At 28.6% G+C, this 17,303-nt stretch overlaps 1 protein-coding gene across 8 annotated transcripts in view; it reads left to right on the top strand.

Annotated features, from left to right (window-relative positions):
- The window catches only part of LOC142319586 (uncharacterized), a 917,667-nt gene that overhangs the window by 503,974 nt on the left and 396,390 nt on the right, over positions 1–17,303 (top strand). The window contains exon 1 of one of the 8 annotated variants that reach the window (XM_075357050.1): positions 16,130–16,249. The exons of the other annotated variants lie outside the window; for them this stretch is intronic. The gene's annotated coding sequence lies outside the window, so the exon portion shown is untranslated. Of the gene's footprint in view, positions 1–16,129; positions 16,250–17,303 lie in introns of those variants that run through there. 8 annotated transcript variants of the gene reach the window in all.

Raw genomic sequence — 17,303 nt, 5'->3', positions numbered from 1 at the left:
AAAATTATAGAAAATTTAAGTGGGTGACGACTAGATTATTTTAGTCACACGGTTGCACTCAGATTTATTGTACCAATATTTTTCGGAATCTAAGAATAATTACTTTCTTATACGGCCTTGAATATCAATTAATTCATATGTGGTTAACTCTTTGTTATATTAGTAAAGTATTTTTAACTACACGGAAGAAATACACGATACGACGTAAAATTTTAAACTTCACAAGTTTTAAATATATATGCTAAACAGAAACAAGCACACGAGAAATTTATTCTATTGCCATTTTTTTAAGGTTTTGAGTTGTTTAAATGGTAGACATTAACCGCATTACAAATATAACGACTTATATAAAATTAATGTAAGTTCAACATGCACCTAATTACAATTAGCTATTAACTCGTTCAAGTTCATGACGGAAGAAAATTTAACGTTTATAGAATTTGCTAAGGTTAAAATTTAAAAGTTCCTTCATTATTAAAATAACCTTGTTTAATAACGTTCTAATAATGCTTATAATTTTACTTATTATGGGTCAACGGAAACATTTTTTTTTTATATAAAATGGTAACGGCAACCATTAGTAGAGTCGTTAGCTGTTGCAACCATGACCTTGATAGTTTTAATTACCAAGGCCATAATTATAATACTGTATATATAATTATATTTACATTAATTAGGCTAGGATATTATTTTTCTGTAGCCAGTACATCAGTAATAGAACTTCCTTATGCAATACTTATTCCCTTTACCTACTTCCATGATATCATCTACCGTTATAAACGGTAGACGATTTAAACCTCTACCTATATTTAATTAATTATTGTTGTCTTTACATTTTATTGTTTAGATTAATTTAAATCTAGCTTTTCTCTTTGTGCGAAAGCTAAAAAATTAAGGAAAATGTTAATTACATTGTGTTAGATGTTCTACATAGTTAAAAAATTTGAAATGTTGAAATGAAGGAGTAGAATTGGATCCGTACTATTTTCCCTGCGTTATTAAATTTTCGTACGTTTTAGATATTATTTCATTTCTCTACCAATATAAATTTATCGCTTGCAATCGATAAAAGTGATCTTGGATAGTTAAACGAAGAAATATTAATAGATTTTTATATTGTTTAAAATATATTTCTGACAGGGGTTTGATTTCGTTTACTATATCTTTAACGTGAGTGCATTGTATTTTTTGGTCATAGTTTTTCGAAAAATTTCATGCTAGTTTTATTTCGCCTACATGTATTGATATAGGCAATAAGGGGTACAAACCAGTATTAATTGTAGTTCATAACGCCTGAAAGTTTTGTTGTGCTACATGAAATATTATTGGAGGATTATACAGTTTTTTTTATGATGATGGTAAAAAAGTAGTTTATTGTACATGAAATTAATAATTTTTTGTTTTTTTTTATATTAATTATTATATAAAACTTTTCGTAATGTAAAATTAGTAATCTTCGAAATCTTATTACGAATTTTTAATTAAAATTAAACTGATAAATCTTCAAATTATAAGTTCAGTAATTTAGGAAAAGTCTTGCTTATATAAAGTTATAACAAGAAAGTGTAACAATTACTTCTTTACAGCGTTCACTGGAAACCCACGATAGTATTGCGGATTTTTTTTTATGTGATGAGAATATATTTATTGATGCAGGCACAGTATATGTTTATATTAACACTTATTTTAGTAATGATAAAAACAAACTGTAATTATAAAGCCGGTCGTTTTATGAAATAATTAATTTATAGTGTAATTGAACTGAATGAGGGGATAGACCTAAATGACGTAGGATTGCTTCGGTACTGCTACTGCTGTGAAGTTAACTGATTGCATGTTTCCGGCTGATGTAGTTCCAGCTGGTTTCCAATCAGATGAGTAACTCACCCGTAATAAGTCGATTTTCGCTCAGATGTCATAAAAATTAAAATGAATTCAACTTTCAACGCTTAGCTATTTTCTCTGAAAATTGTATAACTTTTTTTTATAGTTGAATTTTTATATCTTGTCAAAGTGTATTAAACGATAACGTAATAGGACTCGTATTAAAATGGATTTGTTATTAAAATATTCGTTTCTTAATTTTTTTTTGGGGGGGGTGCGATCAGGCCAACTAGGGACCATGGAATTTTTGTAATTTCCTTTTGACCCTTCTCTTCTTTCTTCCTTTTCCAAATGTTTTTTATTCTTTGAGACTGAAATGCTTTCCTTTCTTCATTCTATTTTTGCCAGCGTATTTTTTTTATCTCCTACAATAATCTTAATTTTGTTAATGCGTTTTCTAAATTCTTTTCTATTTAAACAATCTTCAGCCTTAATTTTAAGTTTTGGAATTCTTTGATTTGTTTGGTGTAACTCCCATACTTTTCATGCTTAATAGTTTTTCACAAATTTGTTAGTTGATTCTGGAAGGGTTGATTCTAACCATATGCCCGTATCATATTAGTTTTACTCTTCATTTACTAAACACCTTTTCTGTTAGCCTCTTTTATTATAACACATATTATTATTTGATATAATAATATTTTACTGGCCTTTACGTGTTTAGTTGAAAGACCAATTGCAACATTTCTTATAATGGACACTACTCGGCCATAATTCACATTACTGAATGCCTATTCCGCAGTTGAGGGTCTGAAATCGAAGGATTTAGAGTTCGCGTTTAAGAAAATATATTCTACAAACCCTGTGGTGGAATGGTTCCATCTCCATCCATAACAACCGTAAAATTCAGATCGAATCCTGGTTAGACTTGGCACATTTTATTTGCTATAAATTTCTTTAGCAAGTTCTCTCTGGTAGACCGTCGTTTCAAAGGCTTTAACCGCTTAACCCTAGAAAAAGGGGAAGAAAATGAAAAATTTATATAAATAATAACTTGATTTCATATCTGAACCCTATACCATATATCTAGGTTGTTACAAGAATTTTAATAACTTTCCTGAAACTCTGAAATGATCTTATGGAAATTAAATTATATTCTCCTTTTAAAATTGCGAAATCTAATTATTCGAACCTTATATATTTCACAACTTCTGTAGGACCTTAACAGAAATAACTTTAAGTAGTAATAAACCTAGTTCCTGGTTAACTCCCGTAATTTTATGGTATCTTAGCGATTTTGAATTTCATATCGTAGTATAAATTAACTCTGACTCTAACTTTTTACTTTTATTTTTTACAAATATGTAACATTCAAAGGTATTAGCAAAAAATTGACAATTATCTACTGATTATAAAAATGATCTTCAAATAAATGGTCGTCAATAGTGTCATTTCATAAAACCCAAATAATTAATAAGCAAATCTTCCTCAAACGTGCAAACAGAAATCGGTGCACATATTATTTATTTTTCATGGATTTAAAATTTATTCGTGCTTTAGATACTGATTCATTCTTTCACTACAAAGACTGACTACATAGTCAGCAACATTAATTTCAGAAAGAACAATTGAGTGATGCCTAATGCACTTTCAGACTTTAATGTGTCACATCCGTACGAAAGACTAAGATAGTTAATGTACCTTTTGTTGTTGTAAAAGAGTATATTATACTCACTATCTTAATCTTAATTGGCGAAATATTGGCGGTTACTGTGGAGCTTATTGAAGACGTAAATGTTGAATCTGTGTTTTATAGTTCGATTAATATGAGTGGTTGTATTATCCCAATTTTTTTAATTGCATTTAAAAAAAATCAGTTGAATAACTTCTAAGACACTAGTGCGAATTCAAGATCGGTAGACAAACATCGATCGATTTTGTGGTATTCTTCACAAAATCACATATATATTTGTATATTATATATATATATATATATATATATATATATATATATATATATATATATATATATATATATATCTTTCTCTCCCTCTAGCAAGGGAGAGAAAGAGAGATTTATAATATTAAGAAATCCTAAATCAAGCAAATTTACATGAAACAGATTCGAAGTATATTTACTCTTCGCCAATTATGGTCAGAATATATGTTGTACATTTGTAATAACTTTGCTTTTATCAATATTATTTTAGAATTTTGCCAAGAATCATAACATACCCTTATTAATTATATTACAACCAGCCTTTTTTGTTTTAATTAAATTTATATTTTAACACTTAAAAAAAAACTATGTTAATTGTTTTGCGGTTTCTGATAAATTTTGCGGCTATTATTTACTGTAAACAAATTAAATTATTTAATTGATTTATATTGCTTCTAATATGAACATATTTAAAATAAATAAATAATGAAATTCAATAAAGGGTTTTTTATATTTATTAACTTTTATTATTATTAAGAGGGAATTAATGCGTGTAAGTGATTTTAACAAACGACTGTTTTATTATGCAGTAGTTGGGAAGGTACGCTATGCGGTGTAGTGCGTGGTTAGTTGTTACTGCCAATGGGGTTCTTACAGATGTAGGATACCCATGCACCAGCTGCGGTATATGTGTATAAGCTGTTTTGTTCTCTCCTCTCTCACTCTTTCTCTCTCCTTCTTACTCTCTAACGCCGCTCGCGCAATGTTACATTTTATACTTTCTTTCATTTACGTGTGCACAAATGGCCATTCTAATTAGGTTTATTTTCGTCCTTCTGTTACCCACTGTTTGTTCCGTTCAAGTGGTTTTGTTTGTAATCTGTAGTATAATCTACAGATGTTTTGTCATCTGTAGTAATCTTAATTTAAAAACTTTGTGTAGATAAAAATTTTTTCGAGTAAAAATTTCATTATCATTTATATTATTAGGCTACTTCAACAACAAAAAAAAATCAATTTTTCAGAATTCATTTTCAACTTCTGATATAGGTACAACGTTTTAAAGTTTTATCATTATCTTTTGGTTAGAAAAATGAGTTATTTCCAAACCGCCTTAAGCTATTATTTATAAGAATTTTTAAAATATACCTGAAGGTATTAAATATTCTTGTATGTGCAAAGAATAATACACTATCATCAGATCGTATAACCGATTTTGAGTCATAGACTTCAGTTTTGAAATTAAACTTATCACTTTTTAGAAATAAGCTGATTTTTTTTGAGGGGGGGGTTGTACTGATTTTACAGTTATACTCGCCGCAACGGATAAAGCCATCTCCACTGATTCCAATAAACTTCGGGATTGTCATAATAAAATTGAAGATTGGTACAAAAATTGGAAAATTAATGAAAACAATCGAACCGCATTACATTTATTTTAAGAAAGGTATAAACCGCCTCAGAAACGTCCAAAAAGACAGATCTTAACTTGATATGTAATGTTTTGGAACTCGTTTGACCACCGGACTGATGTATGCTAAACATATTTGGGATTTACTAAAGCGGATAGATTGAAATTGCTGGTTCTGCATTGGACGATTAGACAAACATTTATCAATAGAGAATGAATTGTTGTTCCTGTTCCTGTTGTTCCAAGTCATAATGAGATGTATATAAGCTTATCAGGTATTACTTAAGGATCACAAACTCAAATAATGACTAAGCTATTATTTATCGGTTCCAGTCAAAATAATGATTATGAATACCCAATTGTTTGTTCTATACGACACACTACATAGAGTTTGTAATACACACAAGTGAAAACATTAAAATTGATTTGACTTTCAAATATGAAATATCCAAACAAATTAAAAAAATACCATTTAAAAAATGTTTAAATCCTATCGTATCATGCAGCAGTGAAAATTGGTCCAGTTTAAAGAGAATCTAGTAACTTGACGTTATTTTTAACATAGAAGGAATAACTAATGTGTCATTTTATTTTAAGTTACTGCCTCATGCGTTCTTTAATTCTGTCGCATTTCATTATTTTTATTAATTGTAATTATCATTACGTATCGTTTTACTTATAATTTATTCATTCACTTTTTTAAATTTACAAAATAAATTCTTTATTGAAAGTAGAACTCCAGGATATTATTTTCATCCAAACTTTTTTTCATATTCTTGTTTAATCTTGAATTAAACTGATTGTACAAAAAGCTGACACTAACGTTGTTGTACTTTCTTGGCATTGGTCATTTATTCTTATATATTGGAAAAATAATGGTTCATGAAAAAAGTTTAAAAAATTCAAAAGAAATGTGTATCCTTACCTTGATCGTCTTTCCTACCTCTAATATTTCCCCCAAATAATTATTTTTTAAGTCATTTGCATTATTACTATGCCTAGAAAGACATAACAAAAATTTGGTTAAAAAATATGCAATAAATAAAAAGATAGCTTTTTTCGATTTTGGGAAAAGGGGGAGAATTTGGGGGCAAAATTTGGTTAAAAATGGTATGGTAAGCATGTACGTATATACTGAGCTTAATATAAAGTGGGGTTATGTTTGCAAAAATTTTGAGAAAACTTTACTCCAAAAATCTGTCTACCTTATTCCTTGGAAATATTGATCCCAAAATTTTATTAATAAATTATCCCATATACATGAGTCTATGCCAAATTTCATCCAAGCTTTTTTTATTCAGTCAAAAGTTATTAAGCCTCAAACACGTGAAAACAAAATTATTGAAACACTTTCAAATTTATCGATAAAAACAAGTTTTCAATAATTTTATAAAAAATATTCAAATATAATCATAGGTATGTTGTCCAGAAAAATAAAGTTACTGAAATTTTATAAAAAAAGAACTATTTTTAAGGAATTATTTAATCTAGCCTATGTTACATTTCGCTTAAACTGGGTATTGCGCTTAAATTTGATTATTTTTAATAACATTATTTTTACTTACCTGTACAATGTTCTTTTTTTTATAAATCGGTGGTTTTTGACTACGTCTCGAATGAAATTAAACCTTTTCGATACTTAAAAAAATCTGAGCTAAGATATTAGATCATAATAATGTACGATCTCTGTTACTGAGTGTTTACTAACACTTCCTTATTTTCGTAATTTTAACTTCCATATATCACATCGTCATCTCTATCATTAAATAATTTATCATATGAATTGGTGTAAGATAATTATCTTTTAATGACTATTCTTTTACAAAATATTTGTTATTTTAATGTTGCTAGTAATATTGTTTTGAAATCAATAACTATTTAATTTTTTAATACAAAATATAATTAACCATAATAATAGAATTAATGTATAATCTGTTAAAAATTTGTTTTTGTTATTATGATGTAGAAAGATTTATTTTTAAATGCGTGTAATTGTTTAAATAAAATACGAATATTTTTATGTACAAAAATTCTAATTTTTCTACAAAAATCTAAAGGATTGTAGCGAGTTACTTAGCTGTTATTAACCATTGTGGATGTTAACCATAATAATTAATTAATAATAATTAACCATAATAATAGAATTAATGTATAATCTGTTAAAAATTTGTTTTTGTTATTATGATGTAGAAAGATTTATTTTTAAATGCGTGTAATTGTTTAAATAAAATACGAATATTTTTATGTACAAAAATTCTAATTTTTCTACAAAAATCTAAAGGATTGTAGCGAGTTACTTAGCTGTTATTAACCATTGTGGATGTTCGGCTAATGAAAAGAAAAACGTGTAACAAAGGAGAATTCATAGTACGCTAGTAGACTTAAAAAACAACTTTCTCTGTTTTTACAGACGGATGAAAGACGTAATTTAGTCTGCAAAATATTCGTTTTTGTAAAAACAATTTTTCTTCCTTCATTTTTGTTTTCCAATTTCTGTATGCGTTATTGAAATGTCAACTTTCTGATGTTCTTCTTCTTTTAATTTATTTCATCTTTTTTTATGGAGGAAATGCAATAAAGTAATCCCATTTCCTTGTATTTTATTCTGTTTAGTAGTTCCACCAAAACGCATTCCTTTTTCCATTAACGTACGTATATTCTCTTATTCGTGCTATCGTTCACGGCCGCTAAATTGCTAGGAATTTAACTAATCGATTCGTCTTATTTATTTTATTAATTTCTTTATTGTTTAATTTACTGTAATAAATGGATTTAACCCCTCTTCTACTTTATGAAATGGTGATTTTTTTTACTATATCATTTATTTTTTCTTTGTTGATAATACGATGGGTATACCTGTTTTTGGTAGTTAGATAATATCTGGGTCATCTAACCAGTGTAATTTTTTTTTATAGGTGTTACTTTTTACGTCATGCCAATTTTAAGCTAATTTCGTTTCTCCATTCATGAAAGCATTTTATTATTCGTTCAAATAATTATTCCTATCGGATTTTGAAATGTTTCTTGAAACGTATCGTATTAAATTTACTTGGTCTAAAAATATGTTTAATTAATATTTTCATATAAGCAACCCCTCTCCTAAAAAAAAAACTTCATTTTTTTAGAAATTTTCCAATTTCAACTTATCCTCTTGAAATTTTCTAATTTTTTTTCTATAAGTCAGACATTTAACATTTTTCAGCTCTCTACACAGATGTTTCGAGTAAATTTTGTAATTATTTTCCTTTTAGGTTTTCAAAATATTGAAATTTGAGATGTATTATATTTTATAATTTTTTTTTAAGATAAATTTAACAAGACCGTAAGTTCATACAAATTTTAGGAAAGTTGGTCACTTGCAGATTATTTGTTCTAAATGTAATATTATTTTATTAATTATTTATTGCCACATGTTTTAAACTATTGAATTTTCGTTTTTAATAATTCAATCGATTCATTTTGTTTTGATTTATATATAAATAAAATAATCTGTCTATCTCTTTGCCTTGTATTTTTTTCAGTTTTCTCAAATTATAATTGAAATTATTGAATGTTAGCCAAAACTGAATAATAGACAAAAAATAATGCAGTTAATCGGTTATTCAGATAAAAGCTAATCGATTTTTATTTTCGGATTGCAAATTCGAATTCACACTGTGTTTCCATTCTCTCTTAATCTCCTTTATAGTTTACTTAATTTGATTTGCTTATTTATTTATTAATATTTTTGCTGACAATTTAATTGTGTGTAGTTTAATTGTCTTGTTTTTAATGTTTTTTTTTTTTTAGGAATCGTTTTCATAATTCTATAGAAACAGCACTTAGTAGCAGCCCTTCTCAATTCTGTTATTTTTGTTATTATTAATATCTTAATGTTTTAAATATAGTAGAAAGTAGAATTATTATGCTTAATTATTTTGTTTTGTTTTTTTCTAAAACCCCACATCAGCAATTGTTTAAGAAAAAATCCTTTAGTTACTATCTATGGAATTATCTGTGTGTTGTATATTTGAAATGATTTTATTTTTAATTATATTTTCAGGAAAATCTCGAATTAAAATACTCTAGAATGTAGTGCATTAAAAAATGTACAAGTGTTGTAATAATTATCACTGATTAATTTAATTCTGTACTTCTTTACTAGATTAGCGTAGGTCATTATTATTTTTCTCGTGTAACGTTGTTAAATAGCTTTACCAGTTCATCTTCTTTTTTTTTTCATTTTTTCAGCTTCAGGATTATTTGAATTGTATAAAGTTTTATGGCCGTGTATAACTCTCGCATTCGTTTTTATTTGCTTTTCGGTAAAGTTATTATACACCACATTAGTGTAAGTATCAAATATCTGCCCTTTGCGCACTTTTGCTTCAGGACTACCTTGTATGTACGGCTAAAACCTTTACCTGTATCCTTTTTTTATTGTTATACAGTGTAAAATAAAAACGATGGACTTATTAATGTGCCATTTAAATGGAAATAAAATGTCGTGGTGCACGATAGTAGAAAAGTTTATTTTCTGGTTATATTCTATCTCTTGAAACCTTTATCCGGCTATAAATAATCTTACATCCGTTAGTTACTTAGTTACTATGTATTAAATGTGGGTTTTTAAACCTATTTTATGTTTAGTAAATATATTTTCTTTTCGATTTTTCATTGATTTAAATATTTAGAAGCAATATGTTATATATATTTTTGTGCGTTTGTTATTTTATAAGAAAGAAAATTAATTTTACATTAAAATTCCAAACAAGTTCTAATCTACGTTCTTACCATAACTCTAAATCTTGTTACTTTATGAAGTAATCAGTTTTAAAGTTATTCTTAAGTGTGTATTAATTTTACGTGACAAATTGGTCGGGTACTTTTTTCAGTTTTCATTTTCTCTGCCGATTTAGGTAGTAATCATTTTTCCCCATTTTAATTTGTATTTTAAATTCATCGCTTGATTTCTATTCTTAATTTGGATTTTTTTATTTAGAATTTTTTATCAACGTGTTTCTTTGTATCGTGAAGAATTATGTTTCTGTATGAAGATTTAAATATTAGAATTCGTTATAGAAATTAAGTAAATATTGATTTAAATTTTAATATTATCGTTAATTAATTAAAATTTATCTTGTTCCCCTTTTATAGTCGCTGTCTGTGCTCAAATTTGAAGTAATCTACGAATTCATTAATTTGACGACTATGTCTTCTGTTAACGTATACTTAATTTCGTTAATCATCTATGGTAATCATTAGTTGAGATATAAGCCACGATTCTACGGTTTCTTTGATAAGTAAATTAAATTTATAGTTCGAGTATTTTTTTGGCGTACATTACTTAAAAATATGTTATAATATTTGAATTTATGTATTACAGGTAATATCGATCGGTAGTTAGATTAAATAAACAGCTTAGTAATAATGAAAAGTAGATTTATAAACTAATCTTCGTATATATGTTAAATTGTCGATTATGAGCTTTATATTATATATACTTCACATTATTAACGTTTAAATTTGTACGCCAGTAGAGTTGCGTGCGTAAATATAGATGTATATAGGATGGAGATGCAATCAAGCGGTGGAAATGGAAAATCCATCTAGGGAAATTGAAATGTTCTGGGAGAGCGATGGTAGAGGCGGCGGCAGCGGCAAGAGACTTCATTATGCTTACTCGGGTTTCATTTCGTTTGAATTTTTCCATGTTTGCTATTTACCGTACGTAGACGCTGTTTTTTTATTTATAACGTTTTGAAAAAGTTAAGTTACTAAAAAGATTTGTTAAAAATTTAGTACTACTTTCATCAAATGAAGTACAGCAGTTCAAAATGTTATCGAAAATCGGATGAAATTATAAATTTTGTTATTAATTATTTAAAAGAGTAGATTTTTAACTTATGTAACCAATTAATTCAAGTTTTATTGTTTTTTTTTTTCAATATTTATATTTACTAATAGGTTCTATAAATACAAAATACACGTCTTTTTAAGTTTATTTAATCATTAGTTGTGTTGTTTTTTTGGTGGCTTACTACTGCTTTGCAACAGGCTGTACTAGTGTAACAGTGTAGTACCTGGCTCGAGTTATGAATTTCCCCTTTTTTCATTTATCTTTCTTTTTACTTACCTTTTTTTTATATAAATTGCGTAACTTTTTTAACTTTTATTTTATACTTTCTTTTTTCATTTACTAATATTAATTTTTATATTTATTTTAATTAAAACGTTTTATTTTTATCTTTTTATTATTTACAGGATTAATTTAATTACTTAAAATTATATATTAATAATATTGCGTTTTCAATATTCACTACTTATAAAATATTACTTAATAAAAGAGATACACATTGTTTCCTTTTCGCCTTGTAAATTTATTTACGTAGAAATTAATGATTTGTAGGATGTGTCTCATTGAATTGCATCATAAAATTTTATTATAAAAAACGAAATAAGACTTCAAAGCGGAAGTAAAAACTGTGCTTCGCACTGGCGATTGCGTAGTCGAACAAATGTGTTTACATATTTTTTGCAGTTCCTAAAATGCAGCCCGTTAACAGAAATATCGAAAGAGTTTAAATTAATGGTTATATCTCCTAAGTGTTCGAGCTGAATCTAATTAAAACCAAATTACAATTGCCGTAATTGCGTGAACCTTGTTATAAGGCAATATAATTTTAAGAATAAAACTAATTTATTTAAGTAAATTTAATAGTTTCAATTATCAATTTTTTTCTGGACTAGAGATTAAGTGTTTAAAAATTCTTCAATAATTTTTTTTTTTTAATTTATCTGCTTCAGGTCACTAACAGTCAGAAGTTTTTTGAAGTAATATTTCACAGCAGTTACTATGTATAAAGCCCACTGTATAGACATTAGATGTGACGAAAAAATATTATTAATAGATAAAATAAGTTAGTTAGTTTTTATATTCTCAATATTCTGAAGGTTTAGTACTTGTATTATTATTAGTTCTTAAGTCAGTTTAAGTTCTTAAGTTAAGTCAGATGGATTTGTATTTCGTAAATATGAAAACCAGTTTGAATTAGTGCATCATTACTATTTTTTGTGAAGTCAGCCTTGCCTGTTATCATTTTTAGGAATTGTTTTCATCCTTATCCTATATTACACAAGCCCATCTTGGGTATGAGGTGCCTAACTGTTAATGCTGGTTCTCCTAATTTTCCCAAACTCAGAAGCCTGTACGGACACACCCATACATATACACGCTTAACTTGATTATCTAAATGCAACCGATTCTTTAACATTAAATAAACTAGCTAAAAATGATTTTCCGTAATAATATTTATTTATAATTATGTAAAATATGTTTTGCTATAATTCTGTCTTTGTAATAAAATCAAAAAGGTATAGTCTAATAATATATGATAAATTGTATATTTATACTGATCGTAAATTGAATATTTTTTGTATATTGAAATTATAATTGAAGTAAGGGCTGAAATGCGGTAAATCTCTTTATTACGGTTACAAACAAAAGGATGAGTAATAAAGACGGTAAAGTGAACATCGGCAACCACTTGACACTTGAAGATGACGAGGTGGAGAAAATAAGAGAGAGGGTTGTGGATCTCCTCTGAGAGATGCACTCTGCACAGTCAGCCTCCTTTCTTCTGTTCACTCTATCATTCTTTCTTTGTCTACCTTCTTTGTTTAGAGGCGAACTTCGGCCATCTTGCACGTTCCTGTTTGATCCTTCATCCGATTGGAAGCCCTTACTAGAGCTCTCAACTGCAACTGAACTGTAAACCATACCGAGTGCCTACCCTTGTTCCTTATTCTGCTAAACTAGTTGAGTATTGTTGAACTAGATATTACATTGTAGGTTGAATGGATTGGATGAATATTTTCCATTTATATTACTCTCCGTGTCTGTTTCTAGACTTGCAAATAATTTATTTAAAAATCGTTAACTTTCATTAAATGATCCCTACACTAATTATGGATTTCTTTAAAAAAAAGCCTGTCAGTTTAAAAAAAAATAGTTTAGGCATGTGGTCCATTAATTCCTCATTACATTATTTTTCAATAAATTTGTAGTAAGTAGAAGTAAAACTGCTAGCTATTTTAATATTTTATTAGGTCTCGTACCTACCGTACATGCCTAAAATCTATATATCTAAGATCTTTAAAGATGTTGGAAATATGTAATAGCCTAAGAGCAGCTTTTGAGTCGCAAAGAAAAACAGCCTTACCAAATGTGTGTATTCGTACAAAGAGTTGTTGGATGACAATATCGATCGCGTAAACTCCCCACCAAAGTTTGAATGGTATTTCCCAGTGGAATGGTAAAAAAAGAGCTCGCATACACTTGGGCACCAGTATACCAGTATTACTTTCCTTGTCAGGACATGAGGCATCAGTGTGCCCCCCACCCCATTGACATTCATTTTTGGGGTACATGTTTCCACACATTCCATGTGTCGTCTGCCAGACAATGGGGTTAAAGTCTTGCTTCCTGACCTTCAGCTTCTGTACTTCAAGTGTGGCTGACACATGTGCCAGTTTAGGGGGCACAATGGTGGAAATAGTGGGTCTGCTTGTTCTGATGGGCAGAACCTTTTTGTTAATTTTGAGAAATACTGGAAGAAACCTTTCTATTTTTTCAAATGTCGATTTTCTGCCCGATAACTTCGCAAGAAACTGACGAAAGGCAATCAAATAAGTTTGTCATATTCTAAAATAGCCAGTCGTTGCACCTCAAAACATATAGGAGCGTTTTTAGTAGTAACCAAAAGAGCTGGAATTAGAGTTGTTTTTACAGATCCATGAGCCGCATGATCTGATTCTGAACTAGTTCTAGTCCCGATATGCAGTCATATGGTTTTCACTACTGTACAGGATCATTGGTTTTATATAAATTCTAAAGGTGTCATTTAGAACCGACATTTCTACCTCATTTTTTACCAGCTAAGCGTTTGAGAATACTTTGGCGACCCGTTTGATATGATTCTTCCACGTCATCTTCCTGTCAAAGTACATTCTCAAATATTTGGGGTTATCAATTTCTTTGAGTTTACACTGCCATATTTCAGAGTGATCTCTGACAGAATTAGCAGTGAGAAGATGTGATAAAATTTTTTTCTACGAGTAATAAGAAGATATGATAAAAGTGTTTTCTGCGCTCACAGTCATAAGATTTTTATCATCCCAGTTTCGTAATGCTTCCATTTCCTCATTTAGCTTTGAGGATAATTTATTCATTTTTGCTTTTGGCGAGGAAATTCGTAGTTAAGTCGTCCGCTTAAAATCCCGTTTTTATACCTTCTATGTTTTTAAATTCTCGTGGCAAGTCATTATGTTGAACAGAGTCAGGTTTAACACAGCTCCTTTTGATACATCTACCCTCTGCTGTTTGTATCTTTATGTCACCCACTGACCCTGGTAGCACAAAAGCGCTGTTTAATAAAAAGATATATCCATCGTAGCAGTTTTCCCTTAACCGCAAGCAAAGCAACTTGTCCAACAGCTTTAGCCTCCATACAGAACTTTAAGCTCTTTTAAAATCAACAACAGCGCCACTACAATTTTCCTTCTGTCCATCGCATCTTTAATTTCTTGGTTTAGACGAACAGCTGCTGAGTAGTAGAAGAATGCTCCATCAACTTGCTCCTTGCCGATGATGTTACTGGATTCTACAAAGTTTGTAAGCCTGTTATTAACTATTCGTTCCATAAGTTTGGCCATTATACTAATCGATGAAATTGGATGAATGTGTGATAGAAAATCTGGAGATTTCGTAGGTTTTAGAATGGTTATAATAATTGCCTTTCTCCAGGAAGCTAGTACTTATTTCAGTTTTGATTGAAAGGCAGATTATCGTCTCCTGGAAAACAAAGCCAAGGTGCTTTAAAACTTCTGTGGTTATTTTGTCACAGTCAGCATTTTTCCTATTTTTTAAGGCCCACTAATTCGTGCAATATGAAACTAACATTGAATATTGGCTCGGCTGCATCACCTAATGCTGATCTCAGTTACCTTCTAAAATACTTTTCGTGTATTTTTGTATCTGTTATTGTCGGGAGAGAAGCCGAAAAGAGATTGTTAAAAGCATTTGCTAAGTCCAAATCCTCATAGAAAGTTTTCTGAGCTGATTTAAGAAGCTATCTATGAGGCTGTCGATTATCCATTGCTTTAATAATGTTTACTCCCTACTGGACTGTGGTTTGTAAAAAAATGTTACTTAAAAAGTTAGAAAAACAATTTCTCTTAGCGTGCACTTAAAACTTCTCTTTTCGTAGCGGCTGCCTTTCGGCTCCCATTTCCTTACGTCAACTGGATTCTTAGTACATTTCTGCTTGTCTACGTGCATCCTCCCTTTCTTATTTTAGTTTTTCCAGATCATTTGTACAAAATGGTGTGTAATTATATACTTTTCCGCTTGGAATATGCCGTTTAGCATTTTGTACAAAATCTCACAAAAAAAATCAGAACATTTGGATGAAATACGTACATATATTTAAATTTAATACCTCCTCTTTTGAAGTATGTTAAACAATTAATTAATAAAATATATATATATATATTTGTATTAAAAAAAACTTTTAAAAATTTCAATGTATTTAGTTCCATAAAATCACAAAATTTGTCAATTTTAAACATATTTTGACTTTATTTAACCTTGTTTTATTATTTAATCAACTTTTTTAATGAAAAAAGATTAAAATATTAGACAAAATAATAAGTAAATTATTTAAATTCAGTTGAAAGAAATAGAACACATCCACCACAACTGGAGCTAATAGTTAATCCTTCACGTATATTTAAAGTTGTTACTGACTGCTTTGTTTGACAAGTATATCCGGAGACGATGGTTTCTGCTTTGAAAAGTATCCGCGTCGGCAGCGTCTGGTGGTTTGCGTAGTTGAGTTCACGAATGTGTCCGGACTTGCACGATCGAATCAACCGTGTTACTTTTAACATTCTTTTTTAATTCGAGTAATGTTAAGTTGTAAGTTATGTTCAGGACCACAACATCGATTTACTATGCTTATTCAAATAGTGTTTGTTGCTTATTTTGTGTATATTATACATTTATAGCAGTTTTCATAAAGATTTAATAATTAAGCGTAAGTTTTTTTTAGTATTGTGTAATCCTAGCTTATAACATCAACAGGAATGAAATGACATTCACAAAATTTAACAGTTACCTTGTTATAAACAATATAAAGCTTTTTATAAAACATAACATGTTTTCTACATTTTACCAAGTTCAGATTTAACGTTTATTAGTCTATTGAATTTAAGCATTTATTTTAAGTGGTTAAGCTCTTTGTTTGATTCATCTATGTTAAAATTATCGTTCACATAGTTTCGTTCGTGTCGGATTGCTCTTATTTGTTTATTACCGTTCTTATTATAATAATTTATTAATGAAAGCCCGAAAATCTGAATTCTAGTGTTTCTATCTTCGGTATATAACTATTACCACATAACTGTCTTACGTTTCCTGATGTTATAAAGAAAGTTTGTTTTTTACTTGATACACAATATAATATTTGAATTTATACATAGGAAAAATTTATTTCAATCTTATTCTTCAAGATTAGAAGCTGGGTAGTTGGGTATACTTGTAAAAAAATAGTCCTTTATCCCGATATTGAGTTAATCTTTCCACGTATACTTGAAGTACTAGTGATTTAAAATTAGGATTATAGTTCAATTTATATTTTACGTAACTGTAAATATAATTAATTGTTTTTGCGAACCATAATTATGCTACTGACAAAATCTTTCTTTACTAAAATTAGTCATACCATTGTTTTCATCCCATAATTTGTAAATATTAAAATTTACGAAAGAAGTTTTTTTTACAATTTTAAATTTCTGGTTCTTAAATAATATTAGGGTAGTAATAGTTTTCTGTCTATTCTAAGTACACATTTTTATAAAATTGTTCTCGGAATTTCTTCTTTTAATGCAAAAACTGTTTTATTCGTCATTTATATAAAAAATGAAAAGTATTGTCTTCGATTAAGAAAAACCTCTCAGAATCTTGTCAACGTTATATAGTCAGTTGATTCCATTTAATAGTAAAATGTTGATGCAATATCTGTATGTGTTTTGGCTTATGTTTGACGTAAAAATGAATTATAGTAAATGCCCCTAATATGGAAACTACAA

The sequence above is a fragment of the Lycorma delicatula genome, chromosome 2, assembly GCF_047948215.1.
Source record: "Lycorma delicatula isolate Av1 chromosome 2, ASM4794821v1, whole genome shotgun sequence".
In the NCBI taxonomy this organism is placed as follows: Eukaryota; Metazoa; Arthropoda; class Insecta; order Hemiptera; family Fulgoridae; genus Lycorma; species Lycorma delicatula.
This window is presented reverse-complemented; position numbering and strand designations above follow the sequence as displayed.